Consider the following 16,837-nt stretch of genomic DNA (forward strand, 5'->3'; position numbering starts at 1 on the left):
AAGAGAAGAAGAAGAAGAAGAAGAAGAAGAAGAAGAAGAAGAAGAAGAAGAAGAAGAAGAAGAAGAAGAAGAAGAAGAAGAAGAAGAAGAAAGAAGAAGAAGAAAAGAAAGAAGAAGAAGAAGAAGAAGAAGGAGGAGGAGGAGGAGGAGGAGGGGAAGGAGGAGAAAGAAGAAGAAAGAAGAAAGAAGAAGGAAGAAGGAGGAGGAGGAGAAGGAGAAGAAGAAGAAGAAGAAGAAGAAGAAGAAGAAGAAGAAGAAGAAGAAGAAGGAGGAGGAGGAGGAGGAGGAGGAGAAGGAGGAGAAAGAAGAAGAAAGAAGAAAGAAGAAGGAAGAAGGAGGAGGAGGAGAAGGAGAAGGAGAAGAAGAAGAAGAAGAAGAAGAAGAAGAAGAAGAAGAAGAAGAAGAAGAAGAAGAAGAAGAAGAAGAAGAAGAAGAAGAAGAAGAAGAAGAAGAAGAAGAAGAAGAAGAAGAAGAAGAAGAAGAAGAAGAAGAAGAAGAGGAGGAGGAGGAGAAGGAGGAGAAAGAAGAAGAAAGAAGAAAGAAGAAGGAAGAAGGAGGAGGAGGAGGAGGAGAAGAAGAAGAAAGAAGAAGAAGAAGAAAGAAGAAGAAAAGAAGGAGAAGGAGAAGAAAGAAGAAGAAGAAGAAGAAGAAGAAGAAGAAGAAGAAGAAGAAGAAGAAGAAGAAAGAAGAAGAAGAAGAAGAAGAAGAAGAAGAAGAAGAAGAAGAAGAAGAAGAAGAAGAAGAAGAAGAAGAAGAAGAAAGAAGAAGAAGAAGAAGAAAAAGAAAAGAAGGAAGAAGAATTTGTATTTAGATTTGGACTTCTGTTTTGAGCAACAGAGAGGATTATATAACCTGAAAACCATCCTGCTGTAAGCACCTAGGAAAGTTAGAGTCAAACAAAAACAAACACAAAACCCCACCAACAGCATCTTTTTAAATCCAACAAGTTAAGAAACAAACCACATCCTTTTAAGTCCAAGAAATTAAGAAACAAAAGGAAATCTAAAACTAGAAATGCAATTGGCTACAGCTGCCCACCCTGGGGAACCGGAGAAGTGGTGAGGGCACAAGCAGAAATGGGGGACTAACTGTCATCCAGCGAAGGTGAGGCCTTGGATCTAACCCAAGGGAGAGCATCGAAGCAGAGTCCCCCAAGCTGAAGCTGAAGCTGTCTGAGGCTATACCCTCAGTGAAATAATGTGCTGGGGTGGTGGTGGTGGGGGAAGACCTTTAGGCACAGAAGGACAAGAAGGAAATTTGCCTTTCTCCACCTGGCTGGTAGAACTTTTTTTAAGGTTTCATTTATTTATGTATTTGACAGAGAGAGAGCCACAAGCAGGGGGAGTGGCAAAAGGAGACGGAGAAGCAGGTTCCCCACTGAGCAGGGAGCCCATTGTGGGGCTCTGATCCCAGGACCCTGAGATCATGACCTGAGCCGAAGGCAGAGGGTCAACCAACTGAGCCACTCAGGCACCCTGGCTGGTAGAATTTTTAAAAATCTCTCCTGAAAAAAAAAAAAATCTCCTGAGAGTTTGTTATAATGAGACAGTGCTCATAGAAGTTCTAGATTCAAATGGGCTCTACCCTGTAAAACCTAAAACTGAGAGATTAACAGACCTGTTGATCTCAGGCTTAGTACTATCTGTTGCTACTCAGAGACAAACTCAATACTTGCTCCAAAGGCACCAGACCTCCACTGAGGCCTTTACCCTGAATTCCTCCAGGAAAAGCCCTGCTGAAGTAAAATGAAGGAGAAGAAGAAGAAGAAGAAGAGTCAACTAGGAACAAAAGTCTGGAGATGCACAAACAACAAGATTACCCCCCAAAAAATCTGATAGAGACTATAAAATAAGTATGTTTAAAATGATAAAGGGGGACACCTGGGTGGCTCAGCGGTTGAGCATCTGCCTTTGGCTCAGGTCGTGATCCCGGGGTCCTGGGATCGAGTCCTGCATCCGGCTCCCCATGGGGAGCCTGCTTCTCCCTCTGCCTATGTCTCTGCCTCTCTGTCTGTGTCTCTCATTAATAAATAGATAAAATCTTTTTAAAAAATAAAATAGAATAAAATGATAGGTATCCCTGGTGGTGCAGCGGTTTGGCACCTGCCTTTGGCCCAGGGTGCGATCCTGGAGACCCGGGATCGAATCCCACATCGGGATCCTGGTGCATGGAGCCTGCTTCTCCCTCTGCCTATGTCTCTGCCTCTCTTTCTCTCTCTGTGACTATCATAAATAAAAAAATTTTTAAAAATTAAAATGATAAAGGAAGGAGGGGCACCTGTCTGGCTCTATTTGAAGAGTATGTGATTCTTTCTCAAGGTTGTGAGTTTGAGCTCCACGTTGGGTGTAGAGATTACTTAAATAGACACAAAATTAAATAAATATAAAATAAAATGATAAAAGAAATAGTCAGCTATACTTCGATAAAAAAAATACATTTAGGGGCACCTGGGTGACTCAGTCCATTAAGCGTCCAACTCTTGACTTTGACTTAGGTCGTGATCTCAGGGTCATAGGATCAAGCCCTGCATCAGGCTCCATGATGAGCTGAGCTGAGTGTGGAGCCTGCTTGAGATTCTCCCTCTCCCTGCATTCCTCCCCACCCCACCTCTCTCACTCCCTCTCTCAAATAAATAAATAAATTTACATTTTCTAAATGAAAATTTTTATGATTTTTCAAAATTATGACGGGAGTAGTCACCTACAGTAAAAAAAAATTTTCCCTTCTTTTACAGAAGGAACGAAAAACATGAGAGAAAAAAATGACACTATGAAAAAAGAATAGGCAACGTGAGAAAAATCAAACAGAACTTCTAAACATGAATAATATAGTCATTCAAGTTAAAATTTCAGTAGATGATTAAACCACAAATTAGCCATAGTTGAAGAGAGATTTAGTGAACTAGATAATTTCTCCACAGAGAAGTACAGAGTTTACCAAAAAACAAAAAACAAAAAAAATGGGGCATCCCAGTTGTTCAGTCGGTTAAGAGTCAGACTCTTGATTTCAGCTTGGGTCATGATCTAGGGGATGTGAGGTAGAGCCCTGCGTTGAGCTCCACCCTGAATATAGAGTCTGCTTAATATTTTCTCTCTACCTCTCCCTCTGCCCCTCCCTGTGCTACGTATTTACTCTCTCTCTCTCTCTCTCTCTCTCTCTCAAAAAAAAAAAAAAAAAAAAAAAAAGTAACCATGACAGGGACTTTAAGGTTCAGTTTCCAGAATTTTAATGGAGATGAAATACATACTCCACCCCATATCTCCCACAAAATAAAGCTACAAAATGTGAACAGACCATGTTTGAAGAAATAATGGCTGGAAACTTTCCACATTTGGGAAAAGATAGAAACCTACACATTCAATAAGCTCAGTGAACCATGAGCAGGATCAACCTAAAGAAATTCACACCCAGACACATTCTCATTAAACTGTTGAAAATGAATGATAAAAAGAATCATGAAAGAAGTTGGGGGATATACATACAGTAGAGGAGAACAATTCAGGTGACTGTGAATTTCTCATGGGAAACCATAGGAGCCAGAAGGAAGTGGAACAGCATTTTTAAGGGATGCGAAGAAAGGAACTGTCAGTCCCTAATTCTGTGTCTGGTGAGAATACCCTTTAGGAATCATGGTGGAATGAATATAGGCTCAGAAAAAGGAAGACTAAACAAATTTATTCCCAGCATATCTCACAAGGAATTACTAATGTAAATTTTTCAGGTAGAAGGGAAATAATACCAGAAGGAAACCTGGAACTTCAGGCTTGACAGAAGAGCAACAGAAATGATAGGCATCTGGGGGTGCTTGGGTGGTTCAGTCGATTCAGCATCCTTCAGCTCAGGTCATGATCCCAAGGTCCTGGTATTGAGCCCCACATAGGGTTCTCTGCTCAGTGGGGAGTCTGATTCTCCTTCTCCCTCTGACTGCTGTTCCAACTCCTTATGCTCTCTCTCTGTCAAATAATAAATAAATAAAATATTTTTTTAAAAAAGAAATGGTAGGGATCCCTGGGTGGCGCAGCGATTTGGCGCCTGCCTTTGGCCCAGGGTGCGATCCTGGAGACCCGGGATCAAATCCCACGTCGGGCTCCCAGTGCATGGAGCCTGCTTCTCCCTCTACCTATGTCTCTGCCTCTCTCTCTCTCTCTTTCTGTGTGACTATCATAAATAAATTTTAAAAAATTAAAAAAAAAAAGAAATGGTAGACGTCTGGGGAAATACAACAGACTATTCTTTTTCTAAGTTTTAAAAATTATTTCTGACAGTTGAAAGCAAAAAGTTATAACATTGTTCGGTGGAATGTTCAGTATATGTCAATGTAGTATATACGATAACCACAACAAAAAGGGAAACAGTAAAGGGACCTTTATTAAAGTTAAAGTTTCTACATCCCACTCAAAGTGGCAAAATATTGATTCTAAGTAGACTGGAAAAGTTAAGTTTGTATATTGGGCCCCCCTAGAGCCACCACTAAAAAACTATACAAAGAGATACAGTCAGAAACACATCAGATAACATAGTAAAAAGCATGCAAATAACCCAAAAAATAAGAAAGGAGAAATAGAGAAACATAAAAGGGAAAAGCAGAAAATTAATAAAATAGTAGACCTAAATCCACACAGATCAATAATAACAATAATAATACTAAATGGAGATGAGCACTCCAATTAAAAGAAAGATATTGTCAAAAAGGATAAAAGAGAAATAAAACAAGATCTAAGTATATGATGCCTCCAAAAAGCTTACTTCAAATGTAATGATATAAATAGGTTAAAAATAGAGGAACAGAAAAAGATATACCATTAAGAAAACATTCAAAAGAAAGCTGGAGTGGCTATACTAAGATCAGACTAAGTAGACTTTAGAGCAAAGAAATTTACAAAGGACAAGTTCAATTTACCAAGAAACAATCTTAAATGTGTGCCCCTAAAAATAGAGCTTCGGAATACATAGAGCAAAAGCTGGCAGAAATGAAAGAAGAAATAGATAAATGCACAATTATAGTTGGAGACTATAGCATTTTTCTGTCAGGTATGTAGTAATAGTACTAGTAGACAGAAAATCACAAAGAACTGAACAATAGAACTGAAGAACTGAACAATACCATCAGCCAACTGGGTCTAACTGACATTTATAAGACACTCCATCCAACACCATCAGAATACACCTTCTTTTCAAATGCCCATGGAACATTCACCAGGACAGACTATATTCAGGGTCCTAAAACTAACCTTCACAAATATAAAAGAAGTGAAATCATACAAAGTATGACTATAAAGAACTTAAACTAGCTATCAGAACAAAATAACACAAAAATATTTGAACCCTTGGAAATGAAACAACACACTTCTAAATAATCCATGAGACTGAACATCACATATTCATTCTATGAGGCCAGTGTACCCCGACATCAAAGCCAGACAAAAACATTACAAGAAAAATACTCTACAGACTAATAGCCTTTATGAAAATAGATGGGAAAAAAACTCAACAAAACCCTAGCAAACTGAACCCAAAGTATATACAAAGATTATATACCATGACCAAGTGGGATTTATCCCAGAAATACAAGAGTGATTAAACAAACAAAAATCTGTCAAAATTAACCCAAATTGTATCAAAATATTAAGAGTGAAAGTGGTAAAAATTCTTAGAAGAAAATTTAGTAAATCTTCATGATCTTGGATTTGGCAGTGGTTTCTTAGAAATGACATCAAAGGCATGAGCAACAGAAGAAAAACAGATAAATTGGACTTTGTCAAACTTAAAAAAAATTTATATTCAAAAGATGCCACCAAGAGAGTGAAAGATAACAGGAGAAAATATTTGTGAATCATAGCTGTGATAAAGGACTAGTATCTAGAATATATAAAGAATTCTAAAAACCCAACAACAAAAAGACCAACAACGCAATTTAAAAATGGGTAAAGAGGATCTAAATAGACAGTTCTCAAAAAAAAAAAGTATGCAAATGTCCAATAAACATAGGAAAAGATGCTCATTGTCATTAGGCATTAGAAAAATGCAAATCAAAACCCAATGAGAAACCACTTCACACCCACTAGAATGGCTACGATTTTTTTTTTAAGGGAAAAAAGGAAATGACAAATGTTTGCAAGGATGTAAAGAAATTGAACCATCATATATGGCTGGTGAGACTATAAAATGGTACAGCCTCTGTGGCAACAGTTAAAGATAGAGTTACCATATGACACAGCAGTTCCACCCCTGGATATATTACCAAGAGAACTGAAAACATATGTTCACATAAAAACATGTGCATGAATATTCATAGCAACATTATTCGTAAAGCCAAAATTTGGAGGTAAGACTGATGCCTGAAGAAACAGAAAGGCCAAACAGACCTATAATTAAATAAGTTGAACTACTAGTTTCACATCTTCAAAAATAAAACACTAGCTTTAGGTGGCTTTTTAGGTGAGTTCTTCCAGAAATGAAGGAACATAAAACACAAATCATGAACAAAATATGCTGAAGAAGAGAAAAAGAGATTCTCTCATTTTATAAGGCTGATAGAGTATTAAACCACCAGCTAAGGATGAACTTTCCCAGCTTCCCTTGCAGACTTGCTGTGGACCTCTGTTGCAATGGGGCATAAGGGCAAATTTCTGGGAGCCTTCCTTAACAGATAGCTTCTGTGCACCCTTTGCCTGTTTTATACCTTTTTCCCCTCCTATGTAGAACTCAGAGACCACATTGGACCATGAGGACCATAAAGACAGTGGGGCAGTGAGCTGCAAGAAGCTTGAGTTCTGAGGACTTTCTTGGAAAAGAGATATCATTCCAGCCTCTGGTTGCCTACATCTGAACTTTTCTATCGAAGAGAAATAAATGTTCATTTTGTTTAAGTCCCTGTTATTTGGGAATTTTCTGTCACAGCTGAAATTAATCCTAAATGGACAAAACTGATAAAGGGTGTCTACCAAAAGCCTACCTAAATCAACTGTTATACTTAAGAGTGGAATATTAGAAACACCACCTTAAAATCAGGAATTCCATTTCAATAAAGAATGATACAAAGACATCCACTCCCATAGTCTCTACTCAGGATTGTCCTGAAATTCCTGGCCAGTGCAGTAAGACAAGGAAGAAAATATGACACTGTTCCAAGATAACAGGGAGTCACATGGTTTCCTCGCCTGTCTCCCAACCAACCAAGAGTTTGGTAAGTACCCAAACTCTTGCACATGGGCATAAGAAGACACATACAAGAATGACATCATTGCTTTGGGTGAAAATGAGGGATCAGTCAAAGCATCCATCAGTAAGCCAATGTTCAAACAAATCAAATTAGTTTCCTCATGTAATCAGATTTTGTGTTAATAGTTAAAATAACAGAACGAGAGCTACATGTACCACATGGATAGACCCAAAACACCTTGTTGATTTTTTTAGGGAATGTCTCTATCTTGGGGCACTTGGTTGGCTCAGTGGTTGAGTGTCTGCCTTTGACTCGGGTCGTGGTCCTGGGGTCCTGGGATCAAGTCTTACATTAGGCTCCCTTCAGGGAGCCTGATTCTCCCTCTGCCTGTGTCTCTGCCTCTCTCTGTGTCTCTCATGAAAAATAATAAAATCTTTTTTAAAAAGAGGAAATGTCTTTATCTTTTGAAAATATATACTGCAACTTTTATAGATGAAATTTTATGGTGTCTGTTTTGCTTTAAAATAAGTCAGAGGAGTGAGAGGAAGTGAGTAGGTATTTTAATGAAGCACATGTAGCCATAACTGGTGATTACTGAAGTTGGTATCTGAATACATGGGGGTTCATTATTATTCTTTTCTTTTAGGGAAAACTGTGAAAAGAAATCATTAAGAATAACATACTCAAAATGACAGTATTTACATAGTTTAAAAGCACAAAAAACACTATATTGTGTAGTGAGTGATTTTATATATATATATACATATATGGTTTTAAATAGATGTTATTTTTGTTGTTTTGTTTTGTCTTTAATTTTTTATTGGAGTTCGATTTGCCAACATATAGCATAACACCCAGTGCTCATCCCATCAAGTGCCCCCCTCAGTGCCCATTACCCAGTCACCCCTACCCCCCACCCACCTCCCCTTCCACTACCCCTTGTTTGTTTCCCAGAGTTAGGAGTCTCTCATGCTCTGTCACCTTCACTGATATTTCTCACTGATTTTTCTCTCCTGTCCCCTTTATTCCCTTTCACTATTTTTATATTCCTCAAATGAGTGAGACCATATAATGTTTGTCCTTCTCTAATTGACTTACTTCACTCAGCATAATACCCTCCAGTTTCATCCACATTGAAGCAAATGGTGGGTATTCATCCTTTCTAACAGCTAAGTAATATTCCATTGTATACATAAACCACATCTTCTTTATCCATTCATCTCTCGATGGACACCGAGGCTCCTTCCACGGTTTGGCTATTGTGGACATCACTGCTATAAACATTGGGGTGCAGGTGTCCCAGCATTTCACTGCATCTGTATATTTGGGGTAAATCCCCAACAGGGCAATTGCTGGGTCGTAGGGTAACTATTTTTAACTCTTTGAGGAACCTCCACACAGTTTTCCAGAGTGGCTGCACCAGTTCACATTCCCACCAACAGTGTAAGAGGGTTCCCCTTTCTCCGCATCCTCTCCAACATTTGTGGTTTCCTGCCTTGTTAATGTTCCCCATTCTCACTGGTGTGAGGTGGGATCTCATTGTGGTTTTGATTTGTATTTCCCTGATGGCAAGTGATGCGGAACATCTCATGTTCTTGTTGGCCATGTCTATGTCTTCCTCTGTGAAATTTCTGTTCATGTCTTTTGCCCATTTCATGATTGGATTGTTTGCTTCTTTGCTGTGGAGTTTAATAAGTTCTTTATAGATCTGCGATACTAGCCATTTATCTGTCATTTGCCAATATCTCCTCCCATTCTGTAGGTTGTCTTTTAGTTTTGTTGACTGTTTCCTTTGCTGTGCAGAAGCTTTTTATCTCAATTAAGTCCCAATAATTCATTTTTGCTTTTGTTTCCCTTGCCTTCATAGATGTATCTTGCAAGAAGTTGCTGTGGCCAAGTTCAAAAAGGGTGTTGTCTGTCTTCTCCTCTAGGATTTTGATGGAATCTTGTCTCACATTTAGATCTTTCATCCATTTTGAGTTTATCTTTGTGTCTGGTATAAGAGAATGGTCTAGTTTCATTCTTCTGCACGTGGCACCATTTATTGAAGAGACTGTCCTTTTTCCAGTGGATAGGCTTTCCTGCTTTGTCGAATATTATTGACCATAGAGTTGAGGGCCCATTTCTGGGTTCTCTATTCTGTTCCATTGATCTATGTGTCTGTTTTTGTGCCAGTACCACACTGTCTTGATGACCACAGCTTTGTAGTACAACCTGAAATCTGGCATTGTGATGCCCCCAGCTCTGGTTTTCTTTTTTAATATTCCCCTGGATATTTGGGGTATTTTCTGATTCCATACAAATCTTAAGATTATTTATTCCAACTCTCAATAGATGCTATTTTTAAAAACATTATTGAGAGTGATAAACACTAAATTCAGAGAGATGGGGGAAATAGGTCAGGGGAGAGGTATGTAGGGAACTTCAACTGGTTTTGTGCTATTTTATTTCTTAAAATTTGAAGCAAATAATGCAAAATGTGCAGATTTGACAAAGCTGGATTGTATTAGCTGTTGGTTATATAATTTCTGAATTTTTTTTCTGAAGGCTTGACACATTTATTTTTAAAAAACATTTTTAGCTGTTTACAGAAGAAAAACATGCACACTCAAATGAATTTTAAACCAAATGCTTACACATTTGTGATCACAAAAACAAAATTTATGACTAAATTTAATAAATTATTGCTATTGTTTAAAAAAGTAAATGAATTTGACACTATAAAAAAAAACTTATAAAATACCACTTCCATCTGAGCACAGAACTTGCTTAAGATTCTCTCTCTCTCCCTCTGTCCTCCCCCTCCCCCCCCCCCCCCGTTTGCACTCTCTCTCTCTCAAAAAAAAAAAAAAATAGGGCAGCCTTGTGGCTCAGTGGTTTAACGCCGCCTTCAGCCCATGGCCTGATCCTGGAGACCCGGAATCGAGTCCCACGTCGGGCTCCATGCCTCTCTCTCTCTCTGTCTCTTTCGTGAATAAATAAATAAAATCTTTTAAAAATGATATATGAATGGTCAATAAGCACATGAATAGATGCTTAAGAGTAGAATATTAGAAAAACCACCTTAAAATCAGGAATTCCATTTCAATGAAGAATGATACAAAGACATCCACTCCCACAGTCTCTAATCAGGATTGTCCTGAAATTCCTGACCAATGCAGTAAGACAAGGAAGTAAATATGACACTGTTCCAAGACAAAGGGGAGTCACATGGTTTCTCTGCATACTGAGAATAATCGCATACAAAAAAACTTTTAAAAATCTTAGTAAGAATTGCATCATAAAATAGCTCTGTTCAGATAGAATTCACAAAGTATACAATTTATTTTTATTTATTTGAGAGAGAGCGAGAGAACGAGTTGGGGAAAGAGGCAGAGGGAGAGGGAGAAGTAGACTCCCCACTGAGCAGGGAGCCCAACAGGGTGCAGGGTGCTTGATCCAAGAAGTCAGAGATCACAACCTGAGCCAAAAACAGATGCTTAACCGACTGAGCCACCCAGGCACCCCACAAAACATTTAAAGTGTACAATTCAATAGTTTTTAGTATATTAACAATTATGTACAATCATCACCACAGTCAACTTTAGAACATTTCAACACCTCCAAAAAAATTACAACCTTTAAAATAGTAAAGTAACCTTTAGCTATTACCCTCCCCGTGTCTCCCAGACTTAAGCCAAAACTAATCTACTTTGTGTTTCCTATAGATTTGTTTATAAATGGACATTTCATATAAATCATACAATAAGTGGTCTTCTGTAACTGGATTCTTGTATTCAGCAAAATGTTTTCAGTGTTCACCCGTGTTGTAACATGTATGAGTATTTGTTGCCTTTTTATCGTTGGATAATATTTCATGGTATGAAACTACCAAACTTTTTTTTTTTTTTTTGGAACTACCAAACTTTTTTTATCCGGTCATTAGTTGATGAACATTTGGTTTGTTTCCATCTTTTGGATACTATGAATAATGCTATCAACATTCATAAACACAGTAGTTCTGTGGATGTATGTTTTCATTTGTCTTGGGTATATAACTAGGAGTGGAATTGCCAAATCATACGGTAACTGAATGTTCAACTGTTTAAAGAATTGCTAGGTCATTTTCTCAAAACCGTTGTATAGTTTTATAGTCCCACCACCTGTGCATGAAGGTTCTGATTGCTCCACATCTTCAACACCTGTTATTATCTGACTCTTTGATTATAGTCATGCTCAGGGTATGAAGCGGTGTCTTGTAGATTTGATTTGCATTTCCCTAATTGAGCATCTTTTCATGTGCTTATTGGTCATTCATATATATATATTTTTTTTTGAGAGAGAGAGAGAGAGAACCCGCAAACGGGGGCGGGGAGGAGAGGACAGAGGGAGAGAGAGAATCTTAAGCAAATTCCATGCTCAGTAAGGAGCCTGACCTGGTGCTCAGTCTTACGACCATTCACACAGGGGTCATGACCTGAGCCAAAATTAAGAGTCAGACACTTAATCAACTCAGTCACCTCCTCGTTCGTATATTTTCTTTAGAGAAATATTTATTCAGATCCTTTGGTCATTTGTAAATTGTGTTGTTTTTTATTGTTGAATTTTAATTGTTCTTTCTCTAGTCTAGGTAAAACTCTCTTTCCAGATATATGATTTGCAAAATTTTCTTCCATTCTGTTAGTTTCTTTTCACTTTCTTGATAATGATTTCTGAAGCACAAAATCTTGAAAATTTTGATAGAGTCCAATTTTCTATATTCTTATTTTGTTGCTTGTGTTTTTGGTGACATATTTGAGAAATGTTTGCCTAATCAAGGTCATGAAGATGTATCCCTATGTTTTCTTCTAAGAGGTGTATAGTTTTAGCTCTCATACCTTTGATCCATTTGGGGTTGATTTTTTTATGCATTGTGAGATCAAGACCCAATTTTAGTTTTTTGCATGTTACTTTCCAGCTGTCCTAGCACAATTTGTTGAAGAGACTATTCTCTCCCTTTTGGATAGTCTTTCTTTTCTTTTTTTTTTTTTTTTCCCTTTTGGATAGTCTTGGCACCATTGTGAAAAATCACTGACCATTCACACATGGTTTTTTTTTTTTAATAGACTCTCAATTCTATTTTACTAATACATATGTCAATCCTTATGCTAGTACTACACTGTCTTGATTATTTTGCTTTGTAGTAAATTTTATAGGCAGGAAGTTTGGGTTCTCCAACTTTTTTTTTTTTTTTTTAAGATTGTTTTGACTATTCTGAGTCCTTTGTACTTCCACAGAATTTTAGGATCAGCTTGATCATTTCCGGGGTGAAGGGGAAGGCAATTGAAATTTTTACAGGAGTTGCTTGAATCTTTAGGTTAATTTAATAACAAGTCTTCCAACCTATGACTTAATATTAGTCTGGATCTCTTCATTTGTTCCTGTGGATTCATTTTACCATCAAGAGTAGTAGTTGCTTTCACTCATCTCTTTTGTGCTGTTATTGACCAAAACAAAACAAAACCAAAGAGCCCAATTACATGTCTATATGTTATAGGCCCAACAGTATATTATATGCATATTGTCTTATGCTATTGCTTTTAAAGAGGAAATAAAAAGAAATGTGCATTTATACTGCCTTTTATAATTACATAATTACCTACTGCTATTCTCTCCTCCTCCTCCTCCTTCTGCTGATTCTTCTTCTTCTTCTTCTTCTTCTTCTTCTTCTTCTTCTTCTTCTTCTTCTTCTTCCTCTTCTTCAAATTCTGTCACTTATTTTGGGATCACTTGCTCTCAGCCTGAAGGACTTCTTTTAGTACTGCTGATAAGGAAGGTCTGCTAGCAACAAATTACCTGTTTTTGTGTATTTGGGAAAGTCTTCATTTTTGTCTTGATTTTTGAAAGATAGCTTTGCTAAATATAAACTTCTTGGTTGACAGGTTTTTTTTTTCTTTTTTTTTTTAATTTTTATTTATTTATGATAGTCACAGAGAGAGAGAGAGAGAGAGGCAGAGACACAGGCAGAGGGAGAAGCAGGCTCCATGCACTGGGAGCCCGATGTGGGACTCGATCCTGGGTCTCCAGGATCACGCCCTGGGCCAAAGGCAGGCGCCAAATCGCTGCGCCACCCGGGGATCCCAGGTTTTTTTTTTCTTTGAGAATTTTGAATATGTTACCCCAGCACCTTCTGGCCCCATCATTTCTGATGAAAAGTCAGGTATTACTCTATTTGATGTTCCCTTGTAAGTGACGAGCTGTTCTCATCTTACGGTTTTCAAGATTTTCCCTTGTCTTTGGCATTCAGCATTTATACCATGATGTATCAGTGTATGGTTCTGCTTGTGTTTAATACTGTTTGGGGTTTGTTGAGACTCCTGGATGTGTAGATTAGTGTTTTTTAAGTCAATTTAGGAAGTTCTCAGCCATTATTTCTTGGAATATTTTTTCTACTCATTTCTCTCTTTTTTTTTCTGGTGCTCCCATTATACATACGTTGCTGTGTTTAATGATGTCCCACATTTCTCTGAACATCTGTTCCTTTTTCTTCATCCTTTTAAAATCTTTGTTCTTCAGGATCCCTGGGTGGCGCAGTGGTTTGGCGCCTGCCTTTGGCCCAGGGCGCGATCCTGGAGACCCGGGATCGAATCCCACGTCAGGCTCCTGGTGCATGGAGCCTGCTTCTCCCTCTGCCTGTGTCTCTGCCTCTCTCTCTCTCTGTGACTATCATAAATAAATAAAAATTAAAAATAAAATAAAATAAAATCTTTGTTCTTCAAATAGCCTACTCTCTATCAGTCTATCTTTGAGCTTATTGATTCTTTCTTCTACCAGTTCAAGTCTACTGGTCTGTCTCTTGAGTGAATTTTTCATGTTAATAATTGTACTTTTTCACTCCAGAATTTCCATTTGATTTCTTGTATAATTTCTTTTTATTGATATACTCTACTTGATGCAATTTTTTCATAATATCTCCTTTTACTTCTTTTATCATGGTTTCCTTTGGTTTTTTGAATATATTGAAAATGACTACGTTGAGGGTTTCATCTATTAGATCCAATACCTGGTCACTCTCATAGGCAGTTTCTGTTACCTGAATTTTTTCCTGATATATGAGTCATGCTTTCTTGTTTCTTTGAATGACTCATATTTTTTGTCGTAGCCTGGATAATTGTAAATTATAGACATTAGATTTTAGATAATATGGGACTCATATTTAGGAACTCAGTATGGTCCCCCTTACCCCTGGGGCTTGTTATTACTATTTGCCTATTTGTATTGCGCTTCAATGGATTATTTGTTCCTTCCTTTCTCCTTCTCAGTTTGTAGCCTCTGATGTTGCTCCTAAGGGGGTGCAAACATGGGTATGCCCACAGATACCCAGGAATGACTGGTTTTGGCAGGGCTCTCTTTGTCTCTTTCCCTGATTGCACCCATCTATTAAGCCCCACTAATTGCTGGCTAATTATTCTTTTCAACAATGTGCTATGGCATAAATTGTTGCCAGACTGACCCAATCAAATTTGGGCTCATTGAGGGAATAGTTCCTGAGGTCAATGTTTGAGACTTGTTCTGACCTCAGACGGGATCTTTCCAAGTGTCTCTTTCCCTGATTCTGACAAACTAGCCAGCCTACAGTTTAACCTGTATCTCTAATGAATCTACTAATTTCCTTTCAACTACATCTTATCACAGTCTCCAGTGTTTTTGAGAGCACTTCTAGGCTTGAAGAAGTTCAAGCCTGTTGTAAATGAAGTCAGTTCCTTTGGGGAGAGATTGGCAGCCCTCTGTTCTACAGTCTGCCTCTTCCTCTAGGTAAAAATTCTGGCCCATGTCTCTGGAGCTGGGGATAGGGACAGGGTTTGCTTCTCTCTGATAGACAGCTCTGCTTTAGGAGCTGAGTGCTCATTAGAGGGGAAGAGTGATAGCCTCAGGTCTTCTTGGTTTTCCTTTCTCATGATGGAACCTCTACCTTACAAGCCAAGGGAAGGGGATTGGGACCTAGAATTCTCAGTGGTATCATGCTCATGGCAGAATGGGGGCTAGGCAGAAGGGAGCCCAGAGCAATGGCTCAGCAGCAGATAGATGGAGGTGGGCTGAGAAATAGTGGTGTCCTGCCCCATCTGGGAAGATAGCCCTCTGACTGGGAGCTAGCAGGAAGGGGACTTTGGTGTTCTGGGCTGTACCAGTCTGGAGTGGAATTACCATCTTGATGAGCGGAAGGTGGGGGATGGGAGTCTTGGTTCAAATACCACAGACTCTCACTGTTCTCACCAACTTTTAGTAGATTTTCTTAAATAAATGTTTCTTCATTTTATTTAATTTTTTTTATGATAGTCACAGAGAGAGAGAGAGAGAGGCAGAGACACAGGCAGAGGGAGATGCAGGCTCCATGCACCGGGAGCCCGATGTGGGATTCGATCCCGGGTCTCCAGGATCACGCCCTGGGCCAAAGGCAGGCGCTGAACCGCTGCGCCACCCAGGGATCCCTGTTTCTTCATTTTTTATATGACTTTAGGACTACTTCCAAAGGGTGCCTGAGAGCTGTGATGAACAAAGTCCGCTTCCCACCCCCAGTGGACAAGCAATGTGAGGGAGAAATGTCCATTGCTGTTTTAAGCCACTGAAAGTAGGGAGTTTTGTTACTGCAGCAAACTCTAGCTTCATGGTTCTCAAGCTTAAGCATGCATTGGAATCACCCAGAAGGCTTACTGAAAAACAGAGTACCTTACCTGTGGAGTTTCTGATGTAGCAGATCTGGGTTAGTGCCAGAGAATTCACATTTCTAGTAAGTTCCCAGATATAGGTGATCCAGTACTCACACTTTGAGAACCACCGCTCCAGCCATCCTTTCTGAAATGTGGGGATAAATAATAGTACAGTAGTACTGACCTCATTAGAGGGTTGTAGGGATTATTGCATCTTAACATCTGTAAGTCATTTAGAATAGTTTCTGGCTCACAGGCAGCCTTAGTACTATTATTAATTTGTCCCAAGGTTTTCTTAATATAAAGGTATTCTCAGGTGTTTAAACTTTAATACTCTTTGGTCTTTTACTGAAATAACCCAGATGACCAGATTTCCCAGGATTTTCAACTGTCTCTTTTTATTCCTTCTTGATCCATTCATAGCTCACACCAATTGCTAGGGAAGACACTTATCCAGGCAGGATTGTTAACTAGATAGCATAACCTTACCTACTTTCTTCGGTCAGCATGCTCACCCCTACAGAGCTGAAGGCAGCCCTGTTCCTCTCCATGCACAAAGGTGCTTGGGCTTTGTGACTGTGGTCCTCCTCTATTCCCATCAGGACTGAGCTCAGTGTTCTCCTTTTTGATGAACCAAGTACAAGATCCAAGGTGGTGCTAATGGAATGGTGCTGAGATGTCTTCCTTGTGAACAGACTGTAGAAAAAAGAAAGACAAAAACTAAGCTAAGTCAGGGAGAAGCGAGTATACCTGGTTTCTGCTGTACTTCTATGCCCTTCTTCCAGCTGCACAAGGCATCAGGAGGTTCACCATTACTCAGGAGGCTGTGGTCCAAGAGGAAAAGGCAAGAGCAGGTCCCTTTGCACTCCTAAAAGGGAAAGAAAAGTGGGGCTGCCTTAGAACAAATGATGTCACTCTGTACTTTGATGCCTAATATTATATCATAATCCTCCCAATACTGGTTCTGTACCACTAACGCCTTTAATCCTCCCAACAGCAAAGCCAGTAC

The 16,837-nt window shown here is 38.8% G+C and overlaps 1 long non-coding RNA gene across 1 annotated transcript; it reads right to left on the minus strand.

Moving 5' to 3' along the window:
- Positions 1-3,612: 3,612 nt before the first annotated feature.
- LOC140637682 (uncharacterized) lies at positions 3,613-16,624 on the minus strand. The gene is made up of 3 exons (XR_012034739.1): positions 16,318-16,624; positions 15,853-15,973; positions 3,613-3,953 (listed from the first exon to the last, which is right to left on the minus strand). It is a non-coding gene; the product is annotated as an uncharacterized lncRNA (long non-coding RNA).
- Positions 16,625-16,837: the final 213 nt, after the last annotated feature.

Source organism: Canis lupus, chromosome 8 (genome assembly GCF_048164855.1).
Source record: "Canis lupus baileyi chromosome 8, mCanLup2.hap1, whole genome shotgun sequence".
Lineage (NCBI taxonomy): Eukaryota > Metazoa > Chordata > Mammalia > Carnivora > Canidae > Canis > Canis lupus.